Source organism: Eupeodes corollae, chromosome 2 (assembly GCF_945859685.1).
Source record: "Eupeodes corollae chromosome 2, idEupCoro1.1, whole genome shotgun sequence".
NCBI lineage: Eukaryota > Metazoa > Arthropoda > Insecta > Diptera > Syrphidae > Eupeodes > Eupeodes corollae.
The window spans coordinates 5,367,740-5,395,380 of record NC_079148.1 but is presented as its reverse complement, the minus strand read 5'-3'; the positions used below and the strand labels follow the sequence as shown (position 1 = coordinate 5,395,380).

Below are 27,641 nucleotides of genomic sequence, written 5' to 3'. Positions count from 1 at the left end.
TCAGATACCGACAGCAGAAGGTATACGACAAAAAAGGGCAGACACCTCGGAACCGGATTGGCTGAAACGGAAAATATTGTCGATGAAAAGAAGAACATTCTGTCCTTCTTGGTCACGGAATTATTCAGCAACGGTCAATCCAGTCAAAGCGACACGGGCACTGGCGTCTGGGCGCTTGTTCATTTGACCTTCAAGGAGATGATATCTGCCTCAATCATTTCATTGTAAAGATCGTTTCTCTCACGGGTATGTTTTCCTACTCCGGCGAACACGAAGTATCTACCATGGGCCCCGGATGACCTTTTTAATCAACTCTATGATAAGTACGGTCTTCCCGACTACAGAACCACCGGACAAACAAATCTTACCTCCCATAGCGTAGGGGGCGAGCAAGTCGACGGCCTTAAAACCAGTGACCAATATTTCCTGTTCGACGCTCATCTCCACAAATTCGAGGGCTTCAGCGTGGATGGGGGTGGCCTTGTCGTGTGGGATGGCACCACGTTCATCGATTGGCTCTCCGATGACGTTGATGATACCACCCACTGGGTTACAGTGGTTGCTGAGACTTTTAGGTTTGGAAGTCAGTGTCGACAACTTTCTGGCCACGCACTAAATCCCCAGTACCGTCCATGGCAAGGGTACGGACGGTGTTCTCTCCGAAATGTTTGGTGACTTCCAACACCAAACCGGGGATCCTATTGTCTACTTCAAGGGCATTCAGAATTGCGGCAGATCCTGATTGAATTGGACTTCATCGACGGCACCAATAATGGCAACGATTGATTTGCTGAAATAGTGAAATAACTTTCCCCGAAGACTTGGTCAAGGCCGATCGTACAGCAGACAACATTTTTGGACAGATTTTCGCAAAATTCTCTGAGAAAGTTTAAAGATTCTTATTAGTAACACCGATTTCGAAACCACAATTTGAGAGTAGGATGACCGAAGAAGTAGAGAATTAGCAATAACGCTACGAATATTTTCCTCCAAGAGGTCAATATTTCGGAGTTATCGTCTAGACTACCGACCTCACATATCCCTACAGAAAGTAGACAAGCGTCATTAAATTGCATTAAAATGGAGGTAAGTTTACGTGCCCGTAAAGTGAAACTATATGGTTAACAAACTTTTGCTTTAATGTAAATATATCAACAATGGTACGAATTGTGTGACGTGATGAACAAAATCTCTTGATCTTGATGAACAAAAATGTTAGAAATCATGTCTCTACTAGCGAGTTACCGTTCAGCATTTATTTTCACCGAAAATTCAAACCAAACACTCAGTTTTTGTGGATGTAGCGATGCCTTGACATTAAATTGAGTATTGTAACTATTCATTCAACATAAAAAGAGAAAATGTAAATATATTGTTAGATCTTGGAATATTTTTCAAAATTTTAAAATAATAAAAAGGAACATTTTTAGATTCCTGTTTCTCAAAACATACGAGATTATTTCGAGAAATACAATTATTTGCATGTATTGCAATTTAAAAATATTATTCACTTATATCTGGGCCCCTTTCAAGTTAAGCGTCAGGCCCCAAGCTCCTACTTAGTTTGCTTAACCATTCGCTACATCACTGATCGCACGCCATTATACACCAGCTATACGGTCTTTAGTTCACACAACTTGACACGGAGTGAATATCATAAAAAATAATTTATGAGAAGCAAACGTGAAATCCTTTGAAAAAGGATATTGTGTGTGTGGTAGGTATTATATTTAAAACAAAGTAAGGATCTCACTCCTGAGAGCTACACTATACGGGTCAGAATATAATTTCGTGTATATGTATATTTACAAGAATTCACAAAAAACAAAAAAAACAAGATACTACTACCCCATTACGTTGCAGTTAAATAAATTTTAAAAGTGAGAAACACGAAAAACCCCAGCAATAAAAATGCCAGTAATTGTTCTGGTTATGTCCTGAGTCTTATCTTATCTCTCATAGGAAGGTTCTGCTCTATATGGAGTCCTTTTTATATGTTACATTTTTTATTTTTGGATTTCTTTTTTTTTGCAACACTCGGTTGATGTTTGTGATGTCAGTTGTTGTCCTCGTTGTCATATCCTTCGTATACTCGTTGGTACTATGTCCTTTTTGTAGGTTAAAACATTTCTTAGAAAATAAAAATTCAAACCATACCCAACCCATATACATACTTATTTTTTGTGGATTGTATTTTGTTTTATTTTTACATCAAACAGGTGCAGTGACACACTGGAGCCAACTTTGCGTGTGTCACAAGTCTGCCACAGCAGGAGACCCTCAGTTAATTACCAATAGGTAAGTTATCTACTGAGATGGGACTCTACTTGCATATACCTTCTAAATCACAGCAGCCAAAGACATATCCAGCTACAGCATCAGATAAGGTGGAAGTCTTTTTGAACACTTGCATACGAGTTTATGTAGAAGAGACTCTAACTGCTGACAGTGCGGCACAGCTAGTGACAAGTACAGAGGTCAGCTAAACAACTGCATAAACTAAGATGGAAAAAGGTGAATTTTACGTGTCTTCTTAAATGGGAAATTTAATGCGATGTTTTTTTTGAAAGGAGTAAAACGTTTGGAAACAGACTTTTAAGAGTCTGACGGCTTTTTTAAAGACATATTTAAAGCGTCCAAAATCAAGATACGAAAGAAGTTTTATGATGCAAATATACTTATTTTAAGTGATTTAAGCAACCCCACGAGTTTGTCCTTGAACAACTATCGTCAAATCTACTCAAAAAAAACTGTTAAATGCCACAGTTTTTCTTTCGCGGCTTTTTTACTCAAAAGAAGTCAATTTATTGAAAAGTGGATTTAATAATGTATTACAAATGACGTGCTAGATTTTTGAGAGGACTAAACTCAACTGGTGCACAAAATATACATGTAAATAATATAATAATTGAAACTTTTAATTTCGTAATGAACTTTTGTGGAAGGCGAAAAATAAAAAGACGCTAAGATGCGACCAGCACTGACAACTTCCTAATCGTCTAACGATATTTTAAAAGTTTTTAAAATATTAATAGCAACATTTTGTGCAAAAATTTTAAAATTTCAAATGTTAAAAACAATAGTTTCTATTAAATAAAATAAGTTTTGAGGTGATACCTTCAGTTGTTCCCAAGATATTCGAGTTAAAAATCAAAAATGTTTTCGAACTCTTAGGTTGTTTGTTTTTGTACGTTTTTATATTTTGTAAGAAAACTGTCAAATCAAACAGCAACAGTCCGTTGTGAACCAGGGCCTAGTGACTTACAACTCTCAACCATTCCTGTGTGCTTGTACTGTTGTCAGGAATGGAAGGGACCTACAATTTAAGGCCGAATCCGAACAGCTAATTTGAGAAAGCACTTTTTCATGACAAGAATTACTCTTGAAGGATTTGTCAATTCCTCGCAAGAGGCAGTACCCGTGAAAATTAATTTTTTAAATTAAGGTGGCACAGGCAGGGATTGAACCCAAGACCCCTTGCATGACAGTCCAACGCACTAACCATCATGCCACGGGTACTACTGTCAGTGGTTTGAAAAACGTAATTCCTTGATCCATACTAATATTTTGAAGCTAATATCTTGATGATATATCATTTAATTGAAGTCAATATAGAGTATTGGTTCGAGATATATTTTATATATTATATAATATATATTAATATTTTCTTCTTTTCTTAAAAATTGTTATGTCAAAAAACCAACATCAATTTTTAACAAATATTTTCTTAATTTTTTGATTTATTTAAAATCGATATTTTTGACGGTTGTTGAGATATGGTCATCGAAAAAAGGTATCACGAAAGTGCGTTTCTTTAAAAACGTTTTATTTTAGTGAACTTGAAACTTTGAGAGTTGTCAAAATTATCAATTCGATAAATAAGACCCATTACAAAAACTTCTAATAAGAATTTAAAAAAAAATAATTGATTCGACTAACACTAATAACTTGCCAATGAAATCCGATACAAATTTGAAAAAGGCATTTTTGCATGAATTTAAATATTGAAGTTTTAGCTGTTTTCTGTCGAAATATTATATTCGGAAAGTTTAATCAGTAAAATATTTTCTTGACTAAGGTTTTTATGATAATGTTTATTGGATTTTAGGAAAAGTTTTAAGAATACAATAGAAACCACATTTTTTATAAGATGACAAAAGTTTGAGGCGTCTTTAGTCGCCAAATTTTTTAGTTGGAAAACAATGTTTACCAGTTTTTTTTTTAATTGACTAAATGCTAATAGTCAGCGCCGAATTAATTTTAGAGGTCCAGAGGCTTCGAGGCAATAAAGAAGCGGAGGCGCTCACGCCCCAAATAATTTTCAAAATAAAGTGAACCATTTTTTTCACTCGAGTTTTTCCATAAATAATTTATTGTGAAACCAAGTAGATTCCTTTAGTATTGAAAAAACACATCTGCATAAATATAAACGGAAAAAAGGATTATATAAAATTTAATTTTAGGGTTAACGAAAGGAACCTTCAAGCTTTTTTGCCGAAAAATCATTGATGATTTCGTTGAAATCCAGTTCACGGAGTAAATCGCTTTCAAAGCTTTCAGCATCCATCTTCTCGATGTGATTCAGGAATCCAAATCTCGAACGTTAAGCTTCATGGCATGCAATCTTTCAGTAATTGAAAAGGATAGCTGATCAATCACTGGGATGAAGGCGAATACTTTGTATTTTTGCTTGGGTGGCATGGTGTGGGTTCCTGATTGGGCATGTTCATCAGTATGGGATATTTTGTTGGCTGCTACCTGGGTGCACCACCTGAGTTGCGGTCTTCCTCTACTGCGCCCGTCCCTCGGGATTGGATTCGAAGACCTTCCGGGCTGGAGCGTTGATGTCCATCCACTCTACATGACCTAGCCATCTAAGCCGTTTTACTACAATTCTGCTAACTAGGTCAGTGTCGCTGTACAGCCCGTACAGTTCGTCGTTATATCTTCTCCTCCATTCTCCATCTATGCATACGGGACCAAAAATCACCAGAAGAATTTTTCTCGCGAACCATCCTAAGACGCTCCCATCTTTCTTTGACTGGGTCCAGGCCTCAGCGTCATAAATGAGAACCGGGATGATGAGTGTCTTATAGATGGTGATTTAAGATGCTCTGGAGAGGACTTTACTTCTCAATTGCCTTCTAAGTCCAAAGAAGCAGCGATTTGCAAGAGTTATTCTTCGTTTGATTTCAGGGCTGGTGTCGTTGTCTGCATTAATAGCGGTGCCTAGGTAGACAAAGTCCTTAACTACCCCAAAGTTATAGCTGTCCATGGTGGCGTTTTGTCCAAGAGGTCGTCGTTCAATGTGCTTTATTGATGACAGCATATAGTTGGTCTTGCCCTCATTGACCACTAAACCCATCTTCTTCGCTTCCCTGGCAATGCTCAAAGACGCTCCACTGACATCACGCTTTGATCTTCCAATTATGTCAATATCATCTGCGTATCCGAGTAATTGGATGGACCCTTGGAACATTTGTGCCTCTAGTGTTGACGGTTGAGTTTTGCACAATTCTTTCCAGAACGATGTTGAAGAATTCGCATTCGACCTTGATAGAGCAGCGTGCATTCTCCATCGTCATTCTGCACAAACGAATAAGTTTGACAGGGATGCCAAAATTAGACATTGTTCGATAGATATAGATGCTGTCATACTCGGCTTTAAGTTCCTGGGTTTTTTTCAAGATCTGCCGTAGTGTGAATATTTGGCCGAAAGTGACACTGATAAGGACCAATCAGGTTGTTGACGAATGGCTTCAGACGTTCACATAATACGACAGAGAGGATCTTATACGCAATGTTCAGGAGACTGAGGCATCAGTCTGTAGTTGGCGCAGTTTAGAGGGTCTCCTTTCTTATGTATCGGGCACACTATGCTGAGATTCCACTCATCGGGCATGCTTTCTTCCGACCTTATTTTGCAGATGAGTTGGTGCATGCTCCGTACCAAGTCAACGCCTGCTGCTTTGAATAGTTCGGCAGCGGTGCCGTCAGCTCGAGCAGCTTTGTTTGACTTAAGTTTAGATATAGCTATCTTCACTTCGTCAAGGTCGGGTAGGCGGAATTGTTGATCTGCGTCGCCGAGGTTGAGTGGTTCTATCTCCCTTACAGCGGAATTCGGCTTTTTCCATATTCTCAGCATCGACTGCGGTTCTACTACGGTGTTCCCCTGATCGTCTTTACATTCTTCGGTTCGTGGCTGGTATATTTGGGAGGTTTTTTTTACCTTTTGGTAAAATTTACGAACCTCATTCCTGTTGTGACATCCCTCTATCTCCTCGATCGCGCGCTTCTCATGCTCTCTTTTTTTCCGTCTAAGAAGCCGGTGTTCCTCTCTCCTCTTCTGCTCGTAGAGCTCGCGTGCAGCTCTAGTCCTTTTGTGCAGCGCCGTTTTGTATGCCTCTTGTTTCGATGCGTGCGCTTGCCGCCATTCGTCGTCAAACCAGGGGTTTTGCTGTGGTGGCCGTGTGAAACCTAGCACTTCAGAGGTTACATCTCTGATGAATGCAAGGCAATGTTGCCACTGGTAGGACTCCTTAAGAGGTTATTAGAGACTCGATCGGAAAAGAACATGGCAGTCTCTTGCGATTGTAGCCGTCTAACGTCGAATCTTCTCACAGTACTTCCTTGTTTTGGCTTGGATCGGGATATTCGTAAGCGTACCTGGGCTACAACGAAGTAGTGGTCTGAGTCAATGTTGGCCTCTCGGAATGTTCGGATATCCTGTATACTGAAGAAGTGTCGTGCGTCGATCGCAATGTGGTCAATCTGGTTGACGGTTGATTGATCAGGAGATTTCCATGTCTCCTTGCGTTCAAGATATCGTTCCGAAATGTTCAAACAAAGCGATCTCGAGACCACTCATCTTCTGAAGACGGTGCGTTACTTTATTCCTCACGATGTCTCTTTGCTCTTTATTGGAATATATGCTGGTTAGAGCTTCTCCGATTTCCGAATAGCCGTTGACTAAGGCTTTCGTAGTTTCAATTCGACAAGACCAAGACTGAGCTTTTTCAAGACTAAAAACTGGCCGCTTTTCTTCTCCGATAATTTCTCAATCAAAATTCGGTGCCGCTCTATACTAGCTGTGAAAAATGTGTACAAATTCTGTACGAAATCAAAGAATTGAACAGCCGATGAACGAATTATCAATTAGTCACTAATAATTGATTTTTCCAAGAATTGATGGACATATATGTATATATAAGAAAAAAAAATATCGAGGCACGGAATCGAATACCCAACCTCCGAGGCTGAGGGCAAGTACTAGCCCAGTCAGCCATTAAGCGATTGGGGTACTCCCTCAACTTTTTCAAGAATAAATCAATATTTATTTTTTATTTTGTGGCCTTAAGTTTTATTTCAGAACTTCTGATTTGTTAATAAATCAAAGTGCAAAACTTTGGTTTTTTATTTAATTTAACCTGAAAAAATTCTCATAATTTTCTTTTAAGTCTTGACAAATTTAAGGTTATCATTATTCATGCGCAAAAAAAGCTTAGCTAACTAATGTCATAATATGAAATCGTGATCTTCAAAAGTTAAATAAGCAACACAAACATAAAATTTGCAAAACTCTTAACTTGATGTGCGAAGCTATATAAGCTTGACAAAGTAAATGTATATTAAGATGGACTATGCCTTTGAGATAAGAAATCACATACTGCGTTAGTAGGTTGGGGCCAGCCATACGTTAAAGCCTATCCAATAATTGTCAAAAAAATGTGGCTTTTAAGGTAGGGCCGATTTACATACTTAGACTAGGCATAGAAAATGGTGAGGTATTTAATTAATATCTGTTGTCTTTTCTTTAATCTTAGAATATCCAAAAGCACAAAAATATTATATAAAAATGTTGTGGTGGTAATCTGACTCAAAAAAAATAACTTAAAATAACTAAAATGATAAGATGACAGTTCTTTGTCCAAAACAATGCTGAAATATTTTATTAAAAAATTGTAAACATTTGAATTTTTCTCTAAGAAATGTGACTTTTATTCTCAGAGTCACTGAACAAAAACAAAACAAACAAAAATCCAAACCCCTTGCATATGGCTTGGAAAAGTGACATTTAAAGTGTCATTTCACATATTAAAGTCGTGCCAAATTGACGCTAAACATCTCAAGTTACACGTACCTTACCTATCCTTCGGCGAGACGGATACACAGTTCAAGAATAAGATTTTAGTCTTTATACCTCTTGCTTATATGTAAGAGTCCTAAATGGCGCACAGATTTAAGACTTTTGAAGCAATGGGACATTATTTACTTTTAGGGTCTTAAACATATTCTCTGTCTCCATATGCGAAAGTCACGTTTCAGACAATAAACAACTTCTTGGAGCACTCACGTATATATAATTTTAAATTTGCAGACCAATTTTCGGATTACGGCAGCGGGCGGCCGGTCGGTGGTACCGGTGTGGCTTTGGGGCAGGCAGTGCGGTAGTGGCGGGGCAATGACTAGCTCCATATTATAGTGAATTATGTGACGCCTACACGCCTCGCCTGTGCCCAATGGTCACATTAAAACTCATTCATTTCGGTGTGTTTTTTTTCGTTCCGTTTGTTTATTTCTGACTGGATGGATATTTCGGTCTTAAAGTTCTGTGATTTGAATTCTGGAAACTGTGGTATGGTGCACTATTCAACTCGTGGTCTCTTCGTGGTTTTTGCATAATGTATAACGTTAGCAGTGGGAGGGCATTAATGGTGCTTTGCATGATGTCCGTCCGCTCAGAGCACGTGTGTGGGATGTTTTTTGCGCCACCACCACGCCTTACCGTTGCAGCCACCACCGCCGCCGTCGAAACGCACCGCTCACCTCTGCCAACAGCCGCGGCGGGGTAATGATAAGTGATGGTGTCAATTTTCGTCTGCAAGAATATACCATGATCATAAAAGAATATTGTGGAACTCTCCCAATTTGGTTGTCAGTTTATATGCGCAATGATAGATGATTGCCTTTCTCTGTATGTGTCGTTTTATAATATACTCCTTAAGACCAAGCGTCACAATGTTGCCTTCCATTGTTCTTTCGCGATATTCTCTCTAATTTTTATATTTAAAAATAAAAAATACTAAAAAAAACTGAGCTACATATAAGTTTGATGTTAAAATATAATCTTCCTGTATAAGTCTTACGAAAGTGCTTGTTCTTGGAAGTAGCTTTAGAATTTGTTATTTAAAAGCAAAACGTTTCATTTATTTTTATTAAATATTAATTGGATAATGGAAACGGATAACATATTGGATAATTTGGAATAGGATAAGGTTGGATAACAAATAACTATTTGGATATCTATACGCTTTAATGACAAGAAGTCAAAATTGGTTGGATAACCAACAACGGATAATTTCTTAGCTAACGGATAAATCCTTTCTATTGCAGTCTGGAAAACAAATATCTGGATAGGTTCACATGCGTTTTAATGGTACGACATGACAGTTAATTGGATAATCAATATCAGATAATATATTGGCTATGGTAATTGTAATTAATTGAATCCGTACTACGGCCCGGATAACAGATATATGACTGGATAAGAATATATAATCATATTTTGGATAATATGTGCCTATAAGACTTTACACGTTTTAATGAAAGTCAATTAAAACTGATTGGATAATCAATACCGAATAGTTAGGTGGATGTGTTCATTATAAATAATAAAATCCGGACTACCTCCCGGATAACATATCCGGCTGGATATATATACTTTTAAATGACAGAAAACTTGTTGCCTATAATAATTATAAATAATAAAATCCATACTAGAGTCTAGATAATAGATGCCTGCCTTTATATACGTTTTAATTACATTAAGTCAAAATTGATTGGATGACCAATAACCCATATTTTTTTGGGCTATGTTAATTACTTCAAACAAAATCCGTCCAAAATCAGGATAACAAATATCATACGAATCAATTAAACGAAGTTTTAATTCATTGGATAATCAATGGCGAATAATCTGCTGGTTTGTTCATTGTGAATAAGTGAATCCTTACTAAGGTCCGGATAAAAGATATATGACCGGATAAGAATTACGAATATTTTACTGTGAATAATCAAATAATCCACAAAAGATTTGGTGTCTTCGGTATTTGTGAATAATGATATCGGCAGTGTTCCTCGGATAAAAAAATATCTGTCTTGATATATACGAAGTAATAATTGATAAGATAACCAAAAGCAAAAATCTATATATGGCTCGGATAACAGATTTCTGGCTGGATAAAAATTAAGGATAATATATATAAAGCGAACATTGTAAATAATAATCAACATAAAATTAATTTTATACTCCGACAACAGATATGTGAAGAAGATTTTTGATTTTAAATGAGATATTTTTTCTAAGTAAACACTCTTTGGACTAAAGTTTGTAAATAGGGTATTGTTTAATAAAAAACGGAGAACGACAATAATAAAAGCATAAATGAGACACTTAAGTTCTACCATGGAAAAAAATGAATAATGGATAATCCCTATAGTGAATAATAGATACTTTAATGTTTTAAGTGTTTGAATGTTGAAAACGGATAATGACAAAAATAATAAAATGAGAATAATAGATATTTATGTAAGTGGATAAATTTGAAGACTTTAGTTTCATTTTGGAATTGAAAGAATAAATCATGGCATCATGGATAATGAATAATTTTGAATAATAAAACCCCTACTACGGCCCGGATAACGGATATAACATACTTTATATTGAAGTGTATTCTTGTCACTCATGGATAACAAGGAGAATTGTTTCAAGTGATACGGGATAAGAAGAAAAAGTAATAGGGACTTAAGTTGTACTTTATCTCTAAAAACTTAAATCTAACATCATGGATAACAAATTACAGATAACGGATAAATCTTCTCTCGTACAAAAGACCATAGTACACATACTTAGTAAGTTCATTTATTTAATAGCAATGAAAGAAAAATAACTTTTTGTTTGTATATGTTTTTATGAATCCTAAATGTGCCTTTATGTCTAGAATCAACCTATATTTTAAGTAAAAATCCAAATAACCACAAAATCGCGAAAATCAACGAAATCTTAAAGCCCATTGTTCATCAAGCATGGCCAACATTAAACATCCCACAAAACAATCGCACAACATTTTGGAACGGCTGCGGCCTGCGGCGGCGGTGACTGTGACTGCAACGAAGTTATGATCCTCAATGTTCTGAAGGAATATATGTTTCCGTCGCATCATATTGCCACTCTGCGTTGCCTGCGTCCATCGTCCTCATCGTTACCAATCGCATATAGTCAATGTGCAATTCGAGCGTCGAGATGACACTTAAGCGCGGTCAAAAGGTGTTCTTCGCCCAGGTGATTTGCATACACCAAAGCCAAAGCAGACCACTTGCAGACTTTCGGTGTCTGCGGTGAGTTATTGTCACCGTTTAAGGTGTACAAGATGCCGTTTCTTTTATTTATTTTGTACCTTATCTCGGTTCTCAAATGGCTTCGTTTTGTGCGGTTACACTCGCCTCTGCTCTGCTCTGCGTTGCTCTATACTGCCGCGATGTAAGACGGGAATAAAAAAAAATAAGAAGTCTCAAACTCGCTGAAGCTCGACAAGGGTTTTTTTCGGTTTTCTTCTTCCATACCATAAGCCATCAAGTATCAAGTCAAGAGAGTTGGCTGCTTTGGATGTAGCTCCGAGAAATTATTGCGTTATTTTTGCAAAAATATTGCGACTCGGTGTCGTTTTGAGTTTAAGCGAATAAATTTCGATGTCTTCATTCGGGACGGGTAGACGTTGTACGCTTGCCATTGGTCCTCAGTCTTGCAATCCAAGTCTTTCCATAGTCTCGACTCGGTTCGACCAACGCGACGCTTTAACTCTCGCTTATATAGCCCAAGCCATCATCAGTGGTGCGAGAGCTCGATGGTGTGGATTCCAAGAAACGAGCCAACAAACTCAATAAAGTTCCATTGACTGACAGTTGTGAGTATCGTCATCGTGGATATGGTTGACAAACGTCTCGAAGTAAATTATTTGCATTTTATGGCGAGAAGCGTTGGTAGATGATATTTGTTTGCCAAGTCAACTTTCAATTTACACCCTTTATGCCTCTCTTGTATCTCTATACAATATACCTATCTGTTATTCATTTACCCCAGCAGGTGGCACATTAGTCATGTATAAGGTGTTTGATGGGCCAGACAAAGTGACAGAACGAATGTTCGAAATGAGCCGTGAACTTTGCAATTTGAAGTTGTGATGGTGCTGCGGTTATAACTTCGACTTTACTAGGTAACTATCTGATTGGGTCGAAGTTTGCAAAGTAATATCAAAATTGCAGCGCCCAGGTATCCATACGCCATACCTTACCTATTTATAGATATTTGTATAGAGTGAAGTTAAGAAGCAGGTGTTTTGGCAAGAACGTAATGAGTTTTATCATAAATCAATTTATTTGCATGAAGGTCCATAGAGCGGGTTTTGCTACTAAGCTGCTATAGCTGCTGCTGGCACAGAGAAGAGACAGAGCTAATAAGACGTGCCAATAATGTAAGCACTGTTAGCACAAGAGCGCACCAAGAGCTCAGGGCGACTTGCCGACTTATCGACTTTCCGACTTGTTGTGAATTAACATAAATTTAACTTGTTTCGAATGAGCGATGAGTAGTTAACACCATCATGGAACATTCAATGTGGGAATTAAGCCTGACAAACGTGCAAATGATAAAAAAAAAACGTAGAACATGTTGAAATGTCTTCTTTATTCTTTTTATCTTTTGTTTTAATAAATATTCTGTTTTTTTCTTTATTAGATAATAACATATTTATTCAAATGACATTTGGCCTTTGAGAATAAAAATATTTAATTGTTTTTCATGCTTAAATTTCCATGGGAGAATGCAGGGGATTTACGAGTGGATGTAAGCATATTTTTTGAAGGCGTATGTAATATTTAAAGTCGTAATATTACATAAGGACTTGTAAAATGTCTTTTAACGTCAGAATCTAAGGTTGACATTTCGGTTGATATATGTATATAGAAGCTGTGAATGAATATACTTGAAGAAAGTGTGGGTAATATCATGCAAAATCCAAATACATTCTCGTATTTAGTCCTCTGACCAATCAAATAACTTCTTTTTAAAAGTTTCGTGGATGTGTTCAAGAACATACAATCCAAACCAAAAGAAAAGTTTGTAATTTTAATAAAAACGAAAATGTTTTAAACGGTATGGGATAAAACGAAGATATTTTTGAAATCACAATATTAATATAATATTTCAAAATATAATATTCTAAATTTTAAGTCATATGACTTTTTCCAACATTTGTGGCCATATATCGACAATAAAGGGGTAAATATTGTCTTCCTATTGGCGTTTTTCTTTTTTAGTTCAGAGCTGAGCTCTGAGCGAGCAGAGTAGAGTAGAGTTCTGAGCAGAGTATGTTCAGAGCTCTCTGATTTATTTATGAAACAACTTGAGCACTAAACTGTAATGATTTTAAATGTCGTCTGTTTGAAGGCGTTCAAAATTTTCTTTAATCAAATTAATTAATAAAACAGTCATAGAGTTGGTCCATTTGACTCCTGAAATAAATATGATTCGTAAAAATGCTATATGCAATTAATTTTTTCTAAATTATCTTTCCTTCTACACTAAAGCGACTAGTCTCTTCCGCCATTTTTATTGTTTTGACGATAATTTTTTCGATTTCCCGGCTCTCAAATATCAAATTGTTTGTGTTCAGCATTTTACTCCGTTTACTCTGTTATTTTATTCTGAGCTCACAGAGCGTGCTCTGAACATGTTCAGAACTAAAAAAGAAACACGAATTCGAAGCTCTGAACGATCAGAGGTTAAAAGAAACACATTTATTTGTTTGACAGTTCGAGCTCTGCTCTGAACTAAAAAAGAAAAACGCCATATAGTGAACTCCAATTATTCAAACAGAAAATTTTGAAACAAAGTTAGATCGAGCAGAAAGCACGCTCAACATGTTTCTTACCTCTGACTCTGATAAGTACACTGGTGTTCTATCTCCTCTAGGCACATCTGAAAATTGTGTTATATATCAGCAAATTTCTCGTGTCAAAACTGTTCAGTTAAAGAAAGAGCTCCAAAGAAAACCGTTTGGCAATACGAGAAAGCCAACTGCGACGGTCTCAATTGTTAATTCAGAATTTTTAACCAGTATAGTAATGTTGACGCCAGCGCACAAGTTTAATTCTCCTGGGAATGAGTACTTTTATCCCGAACAGGGTTAAAAGCATAAGACCGAAAGAAAACGCATGGTTTGATGCGAGCTCTAAAGAGGTTATTAGGTCCAAAGAAGGTAAGTTTCCGTTGCTATAAAGCCAACTGAGGAAAGCCAGAAAAAGTTCAAACAAGCCTGGAAGGCCTGTAACGCCCATATTCGACGGACCAAATTTTTACATGAGCAACAATTACGGCAAAAAATACTGAAATGTCCCAAAGGCTGTACAAATTTTTGGTCATTTGTAAAAAACATGAGAAATTCTTGGTCTTTATCGGTTCCTACACACGTTGTTAATGACTCTCCATTTTTTAGCTACTTAGAGAAAGCTTATCTGCGTAAGCTTTTGCATCTGTGTTACTCCTCAGGTCTAGTTTCGAGAGGATGAAAAACTGCATTTGTCCAGCACATTCCCAAAAAAGGCGAATCTTACTCACCCTCTTATTATCGACCGATTGCACTTACGTCCCTTCTTTCCAAGGTCATGGAAACTCTGTTCAACTCTCAGCTCAAGAAATATCTTGAAGATCTAAAGCTTCTTTATGACCGTCAGTACGGCTTTCGAAGCAATAGCTCCACTGGTGATCTCATGGTTCATCTCACCGAACAGTGGCAGATCTTTACATCGCTTTGGAGAAAGTAAGATTATTGCACTAGATATTTCAAAAGCATTTGATAGGGTTTGGCATCAGGCGTGCTTTCGGTTTTCGTGAATCCCTGCTTCATTGGATTAGTAATTACCTTTCGGATCGTTCAATACAAGTAGTATTGGATGGATTCAAGTCTGAAAACCATAAAATACATGCTGGTGTGCCGCAGGTCTCCGTTTTATCTCCAAAACTCTTTCTCATTTCTATTAACGATCTCCTGTCTTCAACATCTAATCCAATACATTGTTTCGCTGACGATAGTAGCTACTCTTAGCTTTTCATATTCGTTTTCAGACTTACATCCCTCTTCTTCAGATATGTAACTACAACCACAAAATATGAAAAGCTCATTTAATTCCGACCTAAACAGCATTGTTCAATAGGGATTAAAAAACCACGTGAAATTTAATGCTTCGAAAACACATTGCTGTCTTGCATCGTTAAAGCGAGATGTACCCCCATTGCCCATTGGCATTATAAATGGATGGAACTTGCATCAATGAGACTGAACACCTCGATATTCTCGGCATGTGTATCACCAACCACCTCTTGTGGAACGATCACATACGCGATGTCGCCAAAAATTCGCAAGGTGTTTAGGTTTCTTAAGACGATGCAATAAACGTTTCACACCTTGTGATCTCGCTATTATCTACAAGACTTAAATACGTCCGAAGCTTGAGTATAACTCCCATCTCTGGGCTTTTGCTCCTACAACTTACTTAAGCCTCTTGGATAGTATTGAACGTAGGTCTTTTAAATTGATAGGTGATAATATCATCATAAGTTCATTTACTTCGCTTGAACATCGTCGTAAGTTTTCATGTCTGACCCATTTTTACCATTATTTTAACGGCTTATGTTCTAGAGAAACAGCCAGTTGCATTTCTCCCCTTAAACAGTTCAACCGTAATACTCGCTCTTCTAGGAATGCTCATCAGTATACCCTCGACCTTCGGTCGTACTGTCAAAAACAGAGATTCATTCTTTAGCCGTACTACAAGAATGTTGAATGCCTTCCAACACTCTGTCTTTCCTAGTCATTGCAATATTCAGGAATTCTAAACCAATGTGCACCGACATCTCCTTTAAGAGTTTTTAGGTTTTCGTGTTTTGTTAAAAAAGTTGTCAGTTGAATTATTCTTTAAAATTTAAAAATTACCAACAATATTTTGCATAATAGATTTTTGTTTAACAGATTTTTAGTCGAAAACCAATTTTTACCAATTTTAGTAGCATTTCTTAAAGTTTTTATTGCTTATATAAACAAATACGAATAGAATGAATGACATTAATTTGAAGTCAATATCTTCTATTGTTCACTACATTTCGAGAACCGAACATCGATTTTTAACAAATGTTTTTGTAGATTTTATTTTTTATAAGAAAACGGGCTTTTGATTTTTTATAAAAAAATGATTGAATGTCGAAAACAATTTTTTCTGAGGGATTTAATTTTTTAATTTTTGAAAAGATATTTAAGTCGAACGTACATTTTTACCAACTTTTATTGCATTTTTTAAGGTTTTTATTTAAAAAAAAAAACTGTTAATTCTATTTTTCTCAAAATTTTAGTGAATGTTAAAAATAATATTTCTGACAAGATCAAACTAGTTTGAAGTAAATATTTGTTAGTTTTGAAAAGTTATTTGAGTCGAAAATAAATTTTTACCAACTTTTGTTAATTTTATTTGGTTTTCAATTTTTTGTAAGAAAATTGTCAGTTTGATTTTGCTCAACATTTTACTGAATGTTGGGAACAATATTTTATAAAGTTAAAATTAGGTTAAGGCAAAAATCTCAAAGTTATGAAAAGATATTTGAGTCAAAAATCAATTTTTCCCAACTTTTTGTAATGCTTTTTTAGTTTTCTTTGTCTTTGTAATAAAACTGTCGATTCGATTTTTCGCAAAATTTTACCAGATGTAAAAAACGTTATTCTTTGTAACACAAAACTGTTTTGGAAATGCATTTTTTGTTTGTAAAATGTTCGAGATGACAAATATTTTTGTTCATTTCTTTAGAAAAAAACCAGAAATATATTTGTTTGTTATCATATCACGACAGTACATAATATAAAATTCTATTCAAGTTTTTAGCGTTATTGGTTCGTGAGATATTTTGGGTTAGTTCAAATTTTCACATTCTTTTAAATTGCTATGGTAAAAAAAACCACCCACTCAATTTGTTTGAGAGTCTTTTCTGCATCTTTCTTCAATATTATCTGTATGTACAAATTTATTTGAATCCGATATCACAAACGTACGGTCGTATGGACCGAAAGTTCGTAAACACGTACGCACAGACATCTCTCTAAAAATCTTTTATTTTGACTCTAGGGACCTTGAAACGTCAAGAAATGTCAACATTTTTAATTCGAAAAATCGGTACGATTACAATTAGTTCCCATTGAAAGTTAAAAATTTAATGCCGTTTTAACAAAGTGTGCCCTCGCCCTTAGTTTTATAATTTTTCGAACACACTCTTGATACAATTTTCCAAAGTGAATTCTGAAACTTACTCAGTTGCAAATCCCAATATTTTAAAGCAAAAAATATCACCAATTAAAAAATCATACCACACATTTCCAAGCCATACAATTTTCCATGTACCTTTGGCAGCCTTCGGATAAATACAATAATCATGCCTATTAATCTTGAGGCTCTTCAGATCCACTCTTTGCTCCTAAGGAGGTGCGGTACTGAAAGTGAGAGCTACAACACCGACTCCAACAACTCCACACAGATTGGTCACCCGCTGTCACAACACCATCCAGACATGCGTCTATACCTTTGCACTATACCTTCTCATATAAACGGCTCATGTGAAGACACAATAGTCTACATCAAGGAACATTATTATCATCCATGTTGTATGGAATTCATTCGGCTAATAACTGTGATTAAAGAGACTAGCTATAATCATGGTCTTTCAAACTGTCTGGAATTAAAATTGATGTAGGATTTAGTATATGGACGATTCCTTGGAAATAAGAAACTCAACCAATCCCTCAACGACCAACGAAGCACTACGAGGGACGCGACGGATGAAGCAAGGATTGACCATAGGACAAGTTCATATAACGTCCACAAGCATTAAATTTTATAAGATTTTTTTTTCTTCAAAATGCTGTCTTTAGGAAAACTGTCCGCCACCACATGAATCTAATGTTTTTTGATACTAACTTTTATGAATACAGATAAGCCTCTTTGATGCCTATGGGTCTTCATGATGCGGCGGAGGACTATAAATGTGTCAATTGATAACCTACAATCCAAAAAAGGGTTCGTGTTCTTGGCGTGAACATATCAGCGAGGGAAAGTAAGGTAGGTTAGGTAGGTAAAATTGGGTTGATCCTTTTTATTTTTGGTTGTTTTAAGAAACATTTCTTTTTCATTATTCTTTGATACAATAAAACTGAAAAGGATTATTATTATTGTTCTAAGAATCATAAAACAAAACAAAAAAGAAAGTAAGACATTTATTGTTTTTATTTGAAAAGATTTAAGCCACAGGACTATCAAAAATTGTAATGAAGTGTTTGTTTTGTTACTCCTGAGTCGATTTTGTTAACAGATAATGATCTTTTATCAATGTTTACTTTTGAGATAAGCATCTCGGATTGATAGTCAACATTTTAAAAGTGAAGATTTTTTATTCTTGTTATTTCTTTTATTGATATTGTAAATCATTTAATGTAATATTTATAATTAAATATTTTTTGACACATGTTTTAAAAAAACTCAACTGAAAAAAAAACTGAAGGAGACACTAAAATTTTAAATATCACAAAGTCTTAAAGGATTTTGTAAAATTGTTAATATATTTTTGTTATTAAATAATTTTAGAATCGTTAACGATTTTAGCATCTTACACCTTATAGGGCTTATTCGGAGCCCAGGCCTATAAGGAGCGGTTTATCCGGCTAAACCTCCCTGGAGTTATACTAAGGATCTAGCTCCCAGGTTGGGGATTGTGCCGTCGGGGTGACTTCCTGACCACGTAAAAACATAATAGTTGCGAAGCGCTCACAAGCCTTGGCTACGGATGGATTTACTGTTGACAACATCTTACTGCCATTTCAAATCAAATGGGGTGGCGCAACAGTCCGTTGTGAACCAGGGCCTAGTGACTTACAACTCTCAACCATTCCTGTGTGCGAGTAATGTTGTCAGGAATGGAGGGGACCTACAATTTGTATGCCGAATCCGAACGGCTAGTTTGAGAAAGCACTTTTTCATGACAAGAATTACTCTTGAAGGATTTGTCAATTCCTCGCAAGAGGTAGTACCAGCGAAAATTATTTTTTTAAATTAAGGTGACACAGGCAGGGATTGAACCCAAGACCCCTTGCATGACAGTCCAACGCACTAACCATCATGCCACGGGTACTGACATTTACTTTTTTATTTAAGTTTATAGGCTTGTGAGTTAATGACATTTCAAATTATTCCCTAAATTAAGGTTTGTTCGTTTTGTTTTATTTTTGGCCTATTTACTGTCACTGCTTGGCCGTGTTCAGGGTATAACTTATCAATTCTCACTCAAATATTAGCTTCCATTGCTTCAGGAGTTGCTAGTTTTTCGGCATAAGCTGAATTGAGAAGGTCAGTTCATAGGACCACTTCTAGAATCAAAGCTATGATAAAGCTCCATTTGTGTGACAAGTTCGGTCGTTTTGCTGAAGCAAATTCTATTGCAATTATTTTCTTATTAATTTTTGGAAAACTCATATTTAGTCAACATGGATCGATAGCCTTTTCCATTTACCGTAACGGGAGCTACTTTCTCATTTTTAAATAGAGAAGGTCCGAGTGTGCCGGCATCGTGTTAGCCAAACGGATGTGACGGTTCTGTAAAGGTTGGAAGATTTCAGTCTCTCCATAAATGAAAATTTCGCTCAGCGATGAAGCCATTTTACCAGAAGTCCATTTTTACCTGGGTACAATTGTAAGGACTCAGTGCTCTTAAAACTTCTCGAACAGACTTATTCCTGTCAAAGTAAATTTGTACAACTTGGAAGCCTTGCTCATGATAAATTACCAAATCTTATTGAAGAGCACTTTCAGCACAGTTATGACGTTTCCAACTGTCAAACCATAGCGAACAACTATCGAAACTTATCATGCAGCTTCAAAAAAACACCCGATTTCTGTATTATTTGAACTTTCCAAAATTGGATCGTTTGTGTTGTAGCAACAAATCACTTTTCGACTGTATCCATTTATTAGTAACGGTAACAAGCCCACTTCACATGACTTCTTCCCTCAGGGAATTTAAGTTAACACCTGAAGTGAGGCACGTTCACACTAAATCGCATTGCATCAGAATTTGTTGCTTCGACTTCGCAACAGGCAACAGCCATATCGACCGGGCAACCGACTGCAGTTACAAATTAATAATCGAAGTCCATATTTGCAATGAATTTCTTTGTGAATCAAAGGCGCCCATGCAGCTTAGTTTTGTATCTGAAATCATTTATACGAGTGTTTTTCTGTTCACACAGAGTGAAGAACTTTCGCTTTTCGCATGCTCGCACAACATGTGGCATAAGTTCATAAATCTATTCGCTAGAAGGACCCGATTTTCTGCACTCTCGTATAATTCTCAACACTCTACGCGCGCCGCCTTAAGAGCTGCAAACTTAGAATCCAAAACATGATTTTCATATACACTCTGGGAAAAGGTCACCTGAAGGAAAAACGACATAAATCATAAGGCGCGCGCGCACTCACTTCAAATGGCTCTGATGCATAAACGGAGGAGATATAACTTTTGGTTGTAATTTGCACGCGAATTTCCATTACGAAATTCATATTCCTAGTCTTGGAGTTGACCACAAAATCAGAACGTAAGTTGGTTGCGTTTTGGAATTTTAATTGGAAGACCAAAACCAAGTTTGCTTACAGCACACGCACGCACAGCACTATACAAGCACATGTGCTGTACTCGTATTAGCTGCATATATTATGCCAACCTTAGCGTAGCGTTTATGCTGCGACACCTCAAACAACCATCAAGAGTATGTTTGACTTGACCATTATAGAGACCAAGCGATTGTATTATGTTCAATCGAGCTCCTGGATTTCTGTCACTAAAAAACAAACCAGTAACCCAGCCATAAGCAACGTAGCGAACACTTGGGGTGTTCAGAGTGCACCAAATATATAAATGAGGCTTTGAGAGACACAATTAGGTGCGTGATTGGGTGCTGTTGTTTTTTCGCTTGCCAGGGTGTCAGTTGTCATGTGAAAACATTAAAGTCCATTTGACAAGTCACAGTATGGCATGCAAATATAAATATATGTCCAACAAGGAAATTCCTAAATAGGTAGTGCGAGGCTTCGGCTGGTGGGTTAATTATATATGAGCAAGAGAGCAGCAGTCAAGTCGACAGGGTTTGAAACATTTTCTCAGCATCGTCGTCGTATTTTAAGCGTCAACACAACATATCACTTTGATGATGAATCAGAACTCATGAAGTGAAAGGAAAAACTGAAATATTATAATTAATTGGTGCTGCTTAGCTGTCAAACAAGCCATGTTTTATTTATTATTAAATTGTAACTTTTTATAGTAAAATTACAAACAGGAGCTGTGTAAAAAGTTGTGTAGAATATCGAAATTAATTTGTCATTCAATCAGCGAATAAATGAGTTTTATGAGATCATTGTCTTGGGAATAAAACTATTGTAATATTATAATAAAATGCAAGGCACAGTGAGTCACAATAATCTGCATTTTTTTAACCATTAACCAGTTTTAAGTAAATATTAAAAAATTAATTGGGTGGCGCAACAATCCGTTTGAGAACTAGGGCCTAGTTACTGATAACTCTCAACTATTCCTGTGTGCAAGCACTGTTGTCAGGGATGGAAGGGACCTACAGTTTTAAGCCGAATCCGAACAGCAAATTTAAGAAAGCACTTTTTATGACAAGAATTACTCTTGGAGAATTTGTCAATTCCTCGCAAGAGGCAGCACCCGTGAAAAAAACTTTAGGTGGCATAGGCAAGGCAGGGATCGAACCCAAAACCCTTGGCATGACAGTCCAACGCACTTTTTTTTTTTTCTTTTCAAATTCATTTTTATTTAATTCATTCTTAAACCTATCTTAAAGCTAGACAAAAATTCATAAAACTAGCCTAATTATCCATAACTTACAACTAACTTAATGGTCGCATACGGACACTCTAAGTTAAACTATAACACTTAAAACTAATGCCTTTCGGCCCTAAGATCTATTTTACTTCATTTAAATTTTATTTCATTTATTTTTGTATTTATTAGAAAATTTGAACAAAAACTAATATCAATATCCTTTTTTTTTTTTTTTTACTTACAAACTACTTAAAGTTAGGTCCTTAAATAAAACTTAAAACTAACTTAAACTACCTATTCTACCTATAAACTACTTAAAACTAGAACAACCCCAACAGCAAATCTAACTATCTAACATTTTTGTTTTTCATATTTCGTTGTCTTTTTTTTTTTTTTTTTTTTTTACTTTTATTTATATTTTTTTTTTTTTTTTTTTTTTTTTTCGTGCCACCATGCCTATTCTACTTAAAACTAAACCCTAAACATAAAACAAGTAAGTAAGCCGGCCAAGGCTTAAAACCCCATCCCGACTACCCACTATCAAGTGCCGATTGAAGCCACCAAAACTGGTTCTCCTGCTTCACCCTATCAGTTCGGTCCCGTTCGGACACAGCCCTACTGAACCGAAGGAGCTCTGCTCCGCCTTGTGCCATGACGTCCCGATTGTACAGGAGTCGCCTATCCACGGTTCTTCGTCTGACGTGGTAGATTAACGGAACTGCCAATCTATCCTGTATCAGACCGCATCTATCTAAAAAGAGGAATGCCTCTGGGGGAATGAAGCCGCTCAAGCGTGCACTCTCAAAATACTCGTCGTTCGGATAGAACGCCCCGAAAATTAAATTGTTGGTCGAAGACATAGCTCTTGCAATGTGACCTCGAACGAGTTTTATCACGAAATTGTCAATTCTGTTGATTCGAGCCCCGTTGTACAGGACCTCGTTGGAATAATAATGCACATAAGAAGATTCGGCTGTTCGATATAAGCCGGTACAGCGTCGTAAACACTGCCGCTCGAACACCCGAAACTTCTCCATCTGAGAAGGGGCAACGTTGAACCACACAGGACAACCATAAACGATCATTGGACGTATGAAGGCCATGTAGCAAATTACCTTCACTCTGGGGTCAAGCCGACTGCTAAAAAACAGTCGTTTCGTCAAAGAGAAGGCTCCTCTGGCCCTGGTCAGAGCAGCATTTATATGTCTGTCGAAATATAAATACTGATCTAACCAGATACCGAGGTACTTCACTACACTTTTGCTCGCCAATGGCTGCCCGTGAAGATCAACGATGACCATCTTGCGCCAATTCTTACACGTATCCCTCGTGGCCCTAGCCAACGGAGTCCGGAACAGAATTGTCTCTGACTTCTGGACATTTATTTTCAGTTTCCAGTCGTCGCAATATCGCTGAATCTTGTCGAAATCACGCTGCAAGAGAATTCTAATAACCTCAACCTTTTGGGCCGTTCTGTACGCAATTAGATCGTCGGCGTACGCAATTGCCTTTGTAAGACTACCTATCAGATCGCTGGTGTAAATGTTGAAGAGAATCGGCGAATTCACCGCTCCCTGTTGAAGACCATTTTTAATTGAGAATGTTGTGGTAGAAGTTACATTGCCACTTTTGACAACAAACTTTCTACCGTTAAGCATATCATAAAGTATATACAACAATGGCTTGCTAATGCCAAACCTGCTCAATTTTAGGTAAAGACCCTCTAATCATACGGTGTCAAAGGCCTTTTCCAAATCAACCAGGACAGCACCTGTGCATTGTTGTTTTGATTTATTCCATTGGATATCAGAAACGAGTTTAGACGCAGCATGAATTGTGTCATGACCCGCCTTGAACCCGAACTGTTTATCCGGAATTATTTTGTTGTCCGCAGCCCACTTAGTCAGAGCCCTATTAATGATCTTTTCGAAAACTTTGCTGATGCTCGGAAGAAGACTTATCGACCGAAGATTTGACGGGTTGGAGTTGTCCTTTCCCTTTTTCGGGAGAGGATGAACCACAGCGGTCTTCCAATGCACTGGATAATATGCATTATTCAGTGCATTGTTGAAGAGTGTGGTGTAAATGTCAATTGCTTCCGTCGGTAAATGTCTTAGTACAACGTTGGATATACCATCGACACCTGCTGACTTTTTATTTTTTATTGAGTTGAAGATGAGCTGAAGCTCAACCTTCGTCACTAACAAGGGACTTGGTCCCATTTGGTCGGCGATTATGGCATTTGCCAAGGAATCGTCATTGAACCGCATAAAACCGCGGTTCTCAGATCGCCAATGTGTGATATCATTACGGAGGTAAAAGTGATTAAGTAGGGCTCTGTTTTCCAGGTCGTGGTTGGGGCGAATGCTAACATTCACCTTGTACACTTGCTGGAAAGTAGCTCCCACCGCCTCCACTTTTTCCTTCGGATCTTCAATTATATAAAAGTCATCGTCAAAGATGGCTTCTTCTGGATCTATTTGCGCTGTCATGAGTACGTCTCTGTTTTCTTCGGTTCTTTGGAGTTTCAGACTCGGAAGGTCATTGTCGTTCTTTTTTCTGAATATCTTGTTGATTTTAGGGAACATACTAGGGTCGCTCGAATTAACTGACCGGATCTTGCAGTCCCAGTACTTGTTAATTGATAGCCTGTAGTTCTCCTTAATCAACAGATTGACATTTTTTATTGACGACTTCAGTGTCCTAACCTCCAAGTCGTGTGGGTCTGTAAGTCGTCTGTACAAGTTTTTGAGTCTTGTGAGTAAGCCACTCTTGTGCTTTCGCAGTGCGTCAATTGTCGCGTTTCTGTAAGCGTCCATTTGGTCCCGTTCTCTGTACTTTGGGATTGTCCGTTCCATCGTTCGTTTTATTGTTTCGTCCATCTGTTGTAAGTGTTGGTCGATTTCTGTATTTGTCAGGTTTCTGTTGTTTGGTGGGGCTATGTCACTCGAACGAAGTTCTCTCGCTAGGGCATTGGTGAAACGAGGCCACCGCATCTTACTGTAATTGTAAGAATGCGTTGGAACGTATTCCTCCAACTCCACGCGTTCGTTCGGAATCTGCATTGCAGCAGCCATTCCGCAGTGATCACTGTCGTACTCGACTGTCTGTAAGCAGTTTCGCGGATGATTACCCACTTTGTCTGTAACTGTCAGTCTGGTGTCGTACAGCAAAAGATCCAGAAAGGAGCCGCTTTTTGGATACGATGGCCTTTCTGTAGCCAGCAGGTCGACGCCGTATTCAACGCTGTAAAGATTCATCAAATTAAAAAGATGATTACCTCTAGGATTACTATGTTGATTTCCCCAATCTTCATGTTTTGCGTTCAAATCACCGGCCAAGATGAAATAGTTTTCTTCCAAGCTCAGTTTAAGTTCCCTAAAAACAATCTCAAGTTCTGATGCAAAGTAAGTGACCTGCGGAGCTCCAGCCGCATAAGCCGCAATCATATACATCCGCTTTCCTTGAGAGAGAGAGATGCATACAACGCAAACTTCTAGCGTCTTGAGCTTTCGCAATTCATTGTTGTATATGACTTTATAATTAATGCCTTTTCGTATAAAGAGAGCGACACCGCCCCCTTGAGTGGAGTCGGGCCGGTCTCTTCTTACGATATTGTAATTTTTATGAGTCAATTTGTGTTTGTGGTTTAGCTTAGTTTCGCTAGCCATAAACACATCGGGACTGTAGTCTTTCAACAATTGGAACATATTGGCTCTTCGTTCAATCCTAATCAGTGAATTTACATTCACAGCTAGGACTTTTAGGCGCGTCTCCGGCAGCGCGCCCATTATGGTCTAAATTGCGCCAGGCCAGGCAACAAAGAGTAGAGATGATCTACCCTTTTGCCTTGCTCCTTTATCTGACTTTGCAGTCCTGTTAGTTGACCTTGAATGCTCAACAACAAGGCTACAATGTCAAGCTGCACCTCTGGTGCCTTAGGCACAGGGGCCTTGGGGGCAACCGTTGGTGGAGCCTGTCTCGTATTCCCATTCCCTGACACCATTTGGGCGTAAGAGAATTTGGGATCCACGAATTTTTGTGTTGGAGCCTGTCGAACTGTTCGACTTTTTTCGGCTTTTTGACTGGCTTGTTTTTGCTTCATTTGTTGGACCTTAGGGCAACCCCTATAGTTAGCCGGGTGCCCTTGGTTTCCACAAAGGACACACTTGAGCAGGGTCAAATCCTCAACCCGCTCATTCCCCAGCTTACATTCTCCTTCTTTGTGGGTTTCACCGCACCTCACACAACGCAACTGCATATTGCAGTTGGCATTGGCATGGCCAAACCTCTGGCAGTTAGTACATTGTAAAATGCCGTCGTGCCTTTTTAATGTATCCCAGCGTGCAGTTTGATAGTCGAGAGATGTGATTTTCTTCACACTATCGAAACTGCTTTGGGGTGATAATGTTACCAGGAACATTGGCAGCCTATAACCCTCTCGCCTGGACTTCACCGTAGTGAACGGCTTGACCCCGATAAAATCGAGATCGTCCGTGGCTTTTTGACGGAGCTCAGCTAAGAGCTCCTCTGGTTCCGTGCAGGAACTTATGCCCTTCAGAAGGACCGTCTGGAATTTTTCGCTCTTAGGCGTATAGCTGAAGAACTCAGCGGTGGCCTGTTTGAGCACGCCTTTAAGTAAATTGTATTCGGCCAGTGAGAAGCACTGTACCGAATAACGCTTCTCGTTGTCATTTAAAATCTTTATTACAAATTTGCCCTTAGTGGCCGACTTACATACCTGTTTTAGGTCCTGCAGGTCAACCCGGTAGGTCCTGATTGGTGGCACCTTCTCTTTTTTGGGCTGTGGTTGTTGCTGTTGCTGTTGCTGCTTCTGCTTCTGCTTCTGCTGCTGCTGCTGCTGCTGCTGTTTCTGCTGCTCCTGCTGCCTTGGTTGTAGCTGTTGTTGTTGCTGCTGTTTGGCCTTGGCCGAGGTCGATGGGCCATCAGCAATTGGGCCTGTCACTGCAGCTGGCTTCTTTTTATTTTGCTCCGCTCCTGTGATTTTGGGAGCGGGCTTGGGTTGTGGTTGTTTTTGCTGCTGTGGTTGATGTTGCTGTTGTTTTTGCTGCTGTTGTTTTTGGGCTGCCTCTTGCTTTCGGCGCGCCTCTTGTTTGTTTTTAAGTGCAGTGAGGAGGGGCTCTATTTCCTCCTTGAGCTTGTTGAGACTTTCCTCGAACTGGCTGATGGCTGCCTGTTTGGTTTGCAGGGCCTGCACCAGTTCGGTTTCGTCTTGGAGGTCCGCCACTACCTCCAAAGCCTTCGTTGTCGGCGGGACTGGCTCTGGCTCCGATAGGATTAAATCCATATTCGGAGGCCTGAAGAGCCCCTCTCCACCTTCGGACACGTATTCAGTTTTTTCAGACTCTGCGTAGTCTGAAAACTCGCTCTCGGTGGTAACTCCTCCTTTACCACCCTCCATTTCTATCCGCATGTCCCGCCGCTTAGCAGAGTTGGCCCTCTCCACTTTGTTTGGGCTATGCTTCTTCATTTTCCTTTTTTTGATAGTTGCTGCTGCTTCTATCCAGTGGTCTGATGTTTGACCAGATGTTGTTGCTGTTGTTTGTGGTACTGTTACTGGCACCACCGTAACATCGCCTGACGTGTTGGCAGAGGTATCTTTCGATACCCCCGCTTTCTTCTCCTTAACCAT

At 38.1% G+C, this 27,641-nt stretch overlaps 1 pseudogene; it reads right to left on the bottom strand.

Moving 5' to 3' along the window:
- On the bottom strand, positions 1-27,641 carry LOC129948601 (ATP synthase subunit beta, mitochondrial-like; annotated as a pseudogene).